We start from the raw sequence: 10,564 nt of genomic DNA, 5'->3' as shown, positions 1-10,564 counted from the left end.
TTATCAGGACAGTATCTGTGGTAAAGCAGATTTTATTCACAATTGCAATGGCAGGCTTCCTGCAAGCAGGAGAGCGCGCAGAAAACAGCGTTACATCTTTTATGCCCTATTACTTGATGCTTATCTCTTTCTCCCCTGGTTCCTCATTGGCTGAGTACTTCAAGTTCGCAGTCTTCCCGACACTCAACATATGGATACTGGCTAAACATAAATTTTTGCTAGCTAAGCATATATTGCTAATTAGTTAACTTCTCACCCTTGCTCATTCAACACTCGGTCATTGTTTCTGGACATCTGCTCGTCCTTGCATAGAGATAACCTTAGAAGGAGGATAGGGGGGAGTATCTTGATGCCTGCCTGTTGCATCCCAACCTACCACAGAGCAAGGCAATCCAGCCTTGTGTAGAGGCCCTGGCTTCTTTGATGTTTGTTAAGTCTGTTTTTCTTTTGCTGAGGGTCTCTTATCCAAACAGAATAACCCTACAATGTGCTTTCTAGTCCATAATACTATACTTATACTATTGCAGTTTTGCAAGCAAGAATTAATCACATAATTCAGCAACTATACTTCTAAAGCATGTTACTAACATATATAGTATTTCTACTTTTTCATATTAGCTATTTCTAAAGACAAGTTACAAAATACAAATACACTGTGCTCTACTTCTTCAGATCAATTTCCCCATTTTAATATCTGATGCAGAAACAACATTCCATTCCTACAAACTTAAGGCCATTACCTCTATTACGTAGTTGCCTGAGAAAAGTGGCCACTCCTCACCTTGCTACAACCTCCTTTCAGGGAATTGTAGAAAGTTAAAAGGTCTCCCCTGAGTAATCCCAGTTCTCTTAGCATCTCTTTATAACACTTGTGCAAGACCTTACACTTGACTTTGTTGAATTTCTTGAGGTTCTCTTGGTCCCACTGTTCGTGCCTGCCAAGGTCCCTCTTGAAGGCATCCTGTCCCTCGTGTTTGTTACCACAGCACACAGCTTGTTGTCATCCACAAACTTGCTGAGAGCGTACTCGATCCCACTATTGATATCATTGACAAACATGTTAGAAGAACATCAGCCCCAGTACTGACCTGTGCGGGGGGGGACACTACTCGTCACTGATCTCCATCTGGACATTGAGCCATGGCCACCACTGTCTGGGTACTATCTCACAGCCAGTTCCTCTTCCATCGGACAGTCTGCCCATCAAATCCATATCTTTCCAATTTGGAGAGAAGAATGTTATGGGGAGCCATGTCAAAGGCCTTACTGAATTTTGATTAAGTACTGAAGTCCAAATAGATTATCCCTGCCTCTTAGCCCCTTTGTATCACTTCCATTTGGGTATGTTTATTACCTACAGTCTGATGATCTTTGATTTAGAAATAGATAAATTCTGTGCACTCAGGCTTGACATCTTTTAATGTGGAGGTTGTAAGAGAAACAACAAACTGTAAAACAAGTGCTCAGGTTTTCAAGGAAGCCTAGAGATGGTATTGGAAAAAGAAGGAAGGGTAGAAAAAGTAGTTATTTACAAATGGAAGCCTCACAATCTTAAAATAAAAATAGTAAGATTTTATTTTGTTTGATTTGGTTTTAGCCAAGGTTATTACGTATCAGACAGCAGGAAAGTAAGCAATAAATAAATAAATAAATAACATTTTTTATTCAAAGTTTCATATTTCTCTGTTCATTATCCAAACAATTATCCTATAGAATTAAGTAAATATTCGTTAACTCCAGCTTGTCAGGAAGTAATCAGGGACTTGTAATCATATAGAGCAGTTCATCTCATTACTGCATGGAATAACAAGTATGCCAATCATATGTTATAAAGCACCTGGGCAAGACTCTCTGTCACTTACGATTTACAATACAGAGTATCTGCTTGATTAACAACATCTTGATTGATTGAATTTTCTTAGATTGAATTTTCTTAGAAATTGTTGATTGAATTTTCTTAGAAATTGTTGCTGAACGCGAATAAAGCTATCCTAGTGAAAGGTCATATTTCTAGTGCTTTGATTAAATTAGATCAAGCAGAGATTGAATCAAGGAGTGTTTAGCGTACGTATTTACATTGCCAAAGACTCCTTTCTTCTCCTGTGCTAGATAACATTGTTGAAAATCCCTTCTCGTGCCACTGAGGGGAGCTCCTTACATATCTATTAGCGCTTCTGCTTATGAGCTCTCTTATGAGAGCTTCTGCTCCGGGTGACTTTTTGATAGTGATTTCAGCTTATAAAAGACTGCCTTATGGACATAGCGCTAAAGCTACTAGATGCTTGATTCTCTGAAATGTATTGGCTCAGCAGGTGAATGGAAAGCTACCATGTCATACGAGGCAGCAGTGTGGCAATCTCTTTGTTAGATTATCTTGAATCTGAGTTATTCTAATAATCTGAAGATTCAGTGTAATGACTAGGTGCACCAATGTTCTTTACCTCTGTTGAGTTTTTATTTGGAGAAATGTTCCCTAGTGATTTGTACAGATAAATTAGGAAGGAAAAAAAAAAGAGGAATAGATGTTTGCTGAAGGATGATGTGTTGCAGATGATGTGAGCAGATATGAGAGCAACTGCAGAGCATGTGGTTGTGTTTTCACTGGGGAATAATTACAACTGAGAGCCAGCCTTAAGCAGTCAATTATCACTAAATAACTGAATGAGAGAAGTAATCTTATTTTACAAATAACAGAAAAGTGTGCATCAAGGCAATGATTCCTTTATAGAACAGCCTTTCACAGCAGGTAACTATGTGATTTTTATAATTTCATGGATTTTATTTTAATACATATCTAGGGAATGTGAGGACTGCAGCACAGAAGCTCTTCTGTTGGGTGTACATGGTAATATCTTTTGAGAATGTGAACAGAGGCAAAAGGGACTAAATAGAGAAAAGTATTGTAGAGAAATTGAGAAGAATATAAAGAGGAGTTTGAGAGACCAGCAAGAAAGAGATGATAAGTGGCTTTGTAAGAGATACATAGCACATAGAAACTAGTTAGGAGGTAAAATAAGAGACTTAGCTCAGTGTCCAATTGTATATCTCATACAATTTGTGGAGTTTGTAACTTTTTATCTCTTGCTTACAGACAAGGTCAGATTTTAGATCATTTCTTTAATCATCACCTGAATGTTAGAATATGAAAATAATTCACTCTTCTGTGAAGAATTTTAGTCCTGACTTTCTCTGCTTTCAATTCAGTCTCTCAGAAACCTTCCTGTCTGACTGGAAGCAGTGATATGGGACATTCAGAACCTGCACCAACAGTAGAGTGACTAAGCCAACAAGGATTATTAAAAATGTCTTTATCTTTACTGTAATTGCTTCTCTGATCCTCGGTCTTCAGGTTCCATTCTGTCTTTTGAAGAGAGAAAGATGACCGTGCTGGGCAAATAGATAGGATAGCAATAGGAAAAAGTGATGACAAACTTAAAGTAGGCAGTGTTTTCACTGAAAAGTTATTGCCACTGCAAAAGTAAAAGCAGCAGTTGAACAAATTATTGGGACATAAACAAATCCAAGGAAAGGAAATGCTTCCCACAATTCAGTACTAACCACATGTTCCTAAAACACGGAGTTCCTAAGTTAACTCTCTGAAAAGAAAGGAATGTAGAGTAAGTATATACACTTCGGGGGTTTAGGATGGAAGATGTGGAGTAAAGGCATAGCTGGAGAAACTTGAACATTATCACAATGGGAAACTCACACAGAGCATAAGATATAGTATGCCTGTGTTCCAAAATCATGTACTAGAATTGATTGTATTCAATCAATTCATATAACAGTAGAGTTTTATGATAAGCTGATGAATATGATATGGATTTATAGAAGGAACAAATGTCAATGAACAGCTTTATAGAGACTTGATGGGATGGAAGGGGACAGATTATCCTGAAGTATGAATAGGGGAGATGAGAAGGAGAAATGCAGAGGAAAGAGATAAACAATTCTATTCCCATGCTTAGTTATTGTAGCCAACTGACATATAGGTGTTATGGGTGCTAAGTTACAGGTGAAATAAATCATTTATATTTCAGTTCTCAGTCAGCAGCTTTGCTCCCTGGACAGTTTGAAGCATGACTGCATTATAAAGGAGGAGACATAGTTATGAGTAACATAATATTCTTTTCCCACCTCTTTTCAAGTCTTATATTGGAACCACTTCATAATTCAGGCTACCTAAACAAATATACACTTCTGGAAAGGAGTTAAACTCACAATGGAAGTGAACCAGATTATAACAGCTTTGCTAAAAGAGCAAATTGTCTGGCAGTTGACTTACTTTCCAAGAAATAATTTAGCAAAATTCTTATTTTCTAACTATTATCAAATCTGTAATGCTTCTCTAACTGTAAGAGCAGTAATACAAATAACTGTAAGAGCAGTAATACAAATTTTCAGGGATGAGCTCTAGCTGAATTAATTCATAACTGTAAGCTGCTTTGCTGCTTTGATGTTTTCACTTGGAAGGTGTTCTTCACCATGGAAGATACTTAGGCTTATTGTTCTAAAAGGTAAAGCAATTAAAACATCAACCTATAACAATTAACAGCAGCAGACAGACTTTATCTTGCTATCCTAGAAGTACTTAAGCTGACTGTACACAAACAAATCCGTGGTACTAAACAGGATCCTTCCAATGGTGCCAGGGGAACAGATCAGTGTCACTGCATGTCTGCTCTCCGTCACCTTTAGAAGTTGTAGAGATCAAGGGAGGTTTTAGAACTGGAAAAAGGAAAACAACACATCCAACCTCAGGAAGGACAAGAGGAGGATCCAAGGATCATCTGTGTTCCTGGAAAGTTTGTATGGCAATTTCTAGACCATAAAGAACAATCAGGAATAATCAGCATGGATTTACCAAGGACAAACAATGTCTGATGAATCATGTTGCCTTACTTTAGCAGGACTTTTACTGTGTTCTTTCAGAGTATCCCTAAAGTCAAAATAAGACGTAAGTGGATAGATGGGTGGAAAACTGACTGCAGTGCTGAGCTCTAGGAATGTTGTCACAAAATCCAACTGGTTACCTCAGGGATCAATGTTGGGACCAATAGATATATTTTTTGACAACCTGGATGGCTGGAGAGAGTGCTCTTTCAGCAAGTTTGTGAATGATCCCAAGTGGGACAGGAATAAAGCAGCCAATACCCTGGACAGGTAGTATGTTTGCAAAGGGATCTTTACGTCTGGTGTTTGTCATAAAGTCCAACAAAGGCAAGTGCAGAGTCCTGCTTTTGCCACCCCAGGTTTGTACTTTTGTGAAATATAAGGTGAATATGGAATATCTTATTGCTGTGTATAACATCCTATAAAAGGATGTAAAGAAGGCACACCCAGACTTTTCTCAGAAGAGTACAGTGGAAAGGAGAAAAATAATGGACACAATTTGGAACATACGAAATTCCAAACAGATGTAAGCAAAATGAACATTCATCATAACAGTGATGAAATGCTAGAAAAGGTGTCCAGAGAGGTGATGGCATCTCCAGTCTTGGGGGTACCCAGAACTTGATGGTAAAAGTCTCTGAGCAACCTGACCTACCTTGTCCCCACTTTGAGTTCAAGGATGAAGGTTACCTTTGGAGTTTCATTTTAGCCTATATGATTTTATTTTGTTACTTATTTCCTCTGAATGATGATTTCTTAATCCTTCACTAGACATATTTGCTGTCAGCTTTTGAAGATGAGTTGAACAGCTTTCCAAATTGTCTTCATGTTTAAGGCGAAACACTACATCTGAAAGGGCTGACAGGTGCCACCCATCCATACTTTATATTCAAGCATTGACCTAATTCCTCTAAAGCATATCCTGCTTCACTGCTAAACTTTACAAGTCCTTCACCTTCATGCACAGGATGTCATCTAACTTATGATTTCTATGCATTAGTGAATCTGTATTTCAGACACACAATGCTAACTGATGTGGAATGGCTATTACTCACTATCAAATTGGATCATTCAGAAGGCTTATACATCTGCTTCCTTTAGTCATACAGCCAGACATGACAGGGAGGAGGTCAGTGATACTCCTTAAGTGACCTCCATGCACTTTAGTAATGCCAAGTTGGTGCAAAGAATGCTTCTAACACCATCAAGATCTAGACGAAACAAAGAGAAAACAGTCAAATTTATTTCTGTAACTCATGGTAGCTGTCAAGGCCTTGACAGGGCAGGCAGTATGGAATTAAATTTATGTTGATAGGTACTGAAAGTATTTTGTTTTTCAGAGGTATAAGCTTTTCTGAATTCAACAGTTAGAAAAGAAAGGAGCATAGGCAACATCAGGCAGGCTTTGCTGACAGCTCTTTTCTCAGACTTTTTCGATAAATTTCTTTGCATAGACAACAAATTCATGCAATTTTCTCTGCCGTAAGGACATAAAAGAAAAGCAACTTTTAAACAAATATTATTACTGAGATGTGTCCTGTTTCAAAACAACTTATAGCTACATTTGTCTCTGGACCGACTCCACCAATGTCATCAGTATTAGATCATGGATTCATTTGGCTTGTGGTATTATGGTTGGAATAACTACAGTTGTGGGGTTTTGTTTTCTTGCCAGGATCAAATCTGAAAGATATTAGTAGCATCGACAGTAGAAGAAAATGACAACGCTTTTACAACTATGAACATGCCAGAGAGATTTGCAAAGGTTTTCATTTTATTGATATTTGTGGAAACAGAGATTACTGTCCCAGAACGTGTAGTGGTTATTTATCTCCAAGGAAATGAAAATGTATAACAGCAGAATGAGTCAAGAGGAAAGGAGGTACCATGATAATTCTTGAACAGAACTTTGCTTGCAAGGCTTGTATAAATAGTTGGAATTCCTTTAGTGAAGATACTTGTCAGGTTTTTTTTCTGTGAGATTTTCAGGTCTGATCAGGCTAGGATTCCAAAGACTTTTATTATTTTGTTTGTTAGTTTGTTTGGTTTGTTTTTTATGGTGACACAAGAAGAGCTTGGCAAGTTAGAGGGAAGTATTAGCTGTCTTACAGACAAGCCCAGGCTAGTCTGTAATGGATCGTCTGCAATCACTATGGGGTGCTAACACCAATAATCTTATTTATATGTGAATGACCACGCAGCACAGGTTTTGTTTAACATTAATGTGGATGAAGTAGCTTTATAAAAAAGAGTCACTTAGATTTAGGCTAGAAATGGCTTGCTCTCAGACCAGATAAAAAATAGAGTAAGAAGGAATCTTTAGAAACCCATGTGTCTTGATTCTGAGTAAGACCACGATCGATGACTGAGTGTGAACCAGGAAGAAATCACAAGTTTCCAAGATAGGTAGATCTCTTCAGATCCATCACTGGCCTTCAAAGTTTTATTTTAGAGTCTAACTCCAAGGAAGTAAGTATAGGACCATAGACTCTGGAAATTCAGTATTTGGCTCTGAACACCAAAGTATGTCACAGAGCCCTTTGTAAAAATATCTAAGCAAAGAGAGGTAACCAGCTATGTGTCAGAACAGCATTCTCTAGGAGTTCTACTTGTCATTTCTCCCTTGCTTTTAATCTAATTCCTTGACCTAATTATTATTATTTTTAATTTGAGTTTGAGTTTTATAGACTCAGGTGGCTCCATCTTTGAAGGGGAGAGTAAATCAACAGAGAATAGTGTATTCAGGCATCACAGAGACATTCCCTGAAACAGCTGGGGCACTCTTTGTTTGTTAGAGTGTATAGAACCAGTGTGGAAAGCCAAATATAGGCTTATGGGAAGCTTCTCATTTTCCTTCTAGGAAACTTTCATTTGTTACTTGCCAAGAAGAAACATCTTTGTTGAAGATTGTTTGAAGAAGTTTGTCATTTTTCTTAGAAGAAATGGAACTAGTAATACTACAGTTTCTAAAAACCCTTGAACATTCTAACCACCCATGGGTTGATAGTTACAGACAAATTGAAGACAAAACCCCTGATCAAACTAGCAGATGTATGGATTTCAGTCTATTTACATGGATAATAAATATAGCTCATATGAATGTGGTATTATAATCAGTAATACCCATCTGGTATATTATCTATTCAAGGCACTGAACAAATTGCCACGTGTGAATTAAGACATGGGGACACAACTAGGAGATTAATAACTGGTATCCCACAGGAATAATATGAGTATCTTAATTTATCTTACTGTAACATCTTAGTGTATCAGCCAATCAAAAAACAGTTCTCCATTAAAAATCTGCTCTGCACCTGGAAATGCGCTGTTCCTACAGTTGGCAAGAGCTACAGAGATTTCCACTGGTAGACCATTAATCAAATCTGTGACAGTTTGAAAGATCAAATCTGCTATCAGTTAGTTTGTCATCTTAAAAAATAAAAATAAACACATAAACACTAAACCTCCACACACCCAGAAGTAACAGAAAGCTCTTTTGTTTGACAGCATCACTTGAGAGACCAAAGGCAGATTAATCCTCTTAGCTGAACAAATTTTCTTCTCCTTGTGAGAATTAAAGTACATTGGTGAAAAAGCAGTAAGCTACATGTTAGTACATTCATTTCATTCTAGTGAAAAACAGACTTATTCCACATACTCCATTAAACAACTGTCAGACCTCCATCTTATCTACCAGCTCACCAACGCTTGCAGGCACTGCTGACTGCAGCTGAATTGGTTGTGTGAGAGCGGAATATTCTGTTTACCTTGTTAACTGACGTAACCCTTAAGGTTGCTTTAAGACCTTCAGACTTCTACCCTGTCTCTTACATCCAGGTTTTGACCCCTCTGCTTTCCCTGTCATCTGTCTCTTCTGCCTCTTATCAGCTCTTCCATTAAAGTTACAGCTAATTTGCTTGATGTTGTTATCCCTATTGCTTTACAAACATTTTGCTAACTAAATTTAATTATTCCCTTCATCTGTTATTGGCAACAGATCCTGATGACAATGCAGAAGAATCCAAATAAAAGCTGCTTTTGGGTCTTTATGCACACCTATACAGTTTGTATGAGTCTCTATGTCTTAGCAGTGCCAGCTGCTTTTGAGAAACTCAGAATTGAAGTACTTGATGTGATATGACTTTGAGGTGAAACAAAGTTCTTGGATATTTACTCAGACCTGTAATGTGAATAAGTAGATAAAAGGAAACATACTGCTTTTGTATGATCATGAACTGATTGCAAGTACTACTGAAAACAGCAGAGGCACATAAGCACCAAGAATAAAACTTGTATTAATTCCTTCTGATTAAAGTCTTTATACTTCTAAAACAAACAAACAAACAAACAAACAAACAAACAAACAAACGTGCTTTAATCTAAAGAGATATTACTGAAAATATCTCAAATTCCATATCCAGATACCACCTAACTTGTTAGGTATTAGTTTGCAGTTAGAAATTTTTTTACAGTTTTCAGGCCCTACTTGTATAATTCCCTAAGTCAAAACTCAGGCTGCCACCTCTAGTCTTTCAAGTCTATATATGGGTTTGTTTTCATTAAGAAAGCTAAGATTAGTCAGAAATTACTTTTAAAATATTTTCCAGGGAACTAAATTTAGCTATTTAAACTGACTTCACTAGGAAACTTAGATAAAATGTTTTTGCTTTGAGATCTGGGTTCATTGAACTCTCCCAAACTCCTAACATATGCCTCAGCCAAAAAACTGTGGAACAGCAGTTCACAAAAACTCCTGAGAACCAGAACTGACTCTGGTAGAGAACAAATGTTTTTAAATTCATTTAGCTTCTTTTATGAAGATTATCTAAGCAGTACCAACTGGCTCATTCCATGAGAATTCTTCCTGCTTCTCTCAGGACTAAATGATAACATAGGAATCAAAAATTTGCAGTGTCACAGAATCACAGCTTATAATTCTTTACTGTAGCAACAGATCTGTAAGAATGAAAATATTTTATTTTATAATATCGGAAAGAATATTGGAAAATAACTGAAATCACCATCTTTTTTGTTTAGCCACAGTACTGTAGAGAACTCTGTAATGCCCTGACTCTAATGTAAATGTACAGTACTCCAAATAGTTCTCTTATTTATTTTGTCTTAGCAATCAGCTGCAGCCTTTTGGAAGATAATAAAATCAGTTTTTATTCCCACACACATACAGTGCTATCTATTATGACCAATTTACATTTTTCAGAGAAGCTAAAATAGGAAAAATACACAAGAGCACCCTTGTTCAAATAAATACTGGTGTGTCTGTATGGAATAACAATTACATGTTGAAGCTAGAGCAGATGTGTGAGTGTGAATCACATATGGGTAGGTTGGGGAATTATAATCAGCCAAACAGGCTGAGGAATCAATCAGCAATGGGAATTTTTCTATGGCCAAAAAATGTTTTTTTCTAATGGTATTATTTCTAATGGAGCAAGATAGGGAAAGTGATTTTGAACCTATGTTTTGCTGAAAGTTTAGTGTAGAAGTGCAAAATGAAACGAGAAGCCAGGCTGCCACCTTGGCAGTCACCTCTAAAACTGCTGAAAATAAGTTTGCGGACCCCCCCCCATTTAATACTCTGCAAGAAGAACAACTCCATAGTTAAGACTAGAGTTGTGAATGATGTTTTTCCTGCCTTTGTCACATGCTCTGA

The sequence above is a fragment of the Meleagris gallopavo genome, chromosome 1 (assembly GCF_905368555.1).
Source record: "Meleagris gallopavo chromosome 1, MGAL_WU_HG_1.1, whole genome shotgun sequence".
In the NCBI taxonomy this organism is placed as follows: Eukaryota; Metazoa; Chordata; class Aves; order Galliformes; family Phasianidae; genus Meleagris; species Meleagris gallopavo.
The sequence above is the reverse complement of the archived record's forward strand: the minus strand, read 5'-3'. Positions refer to the sequence as shown.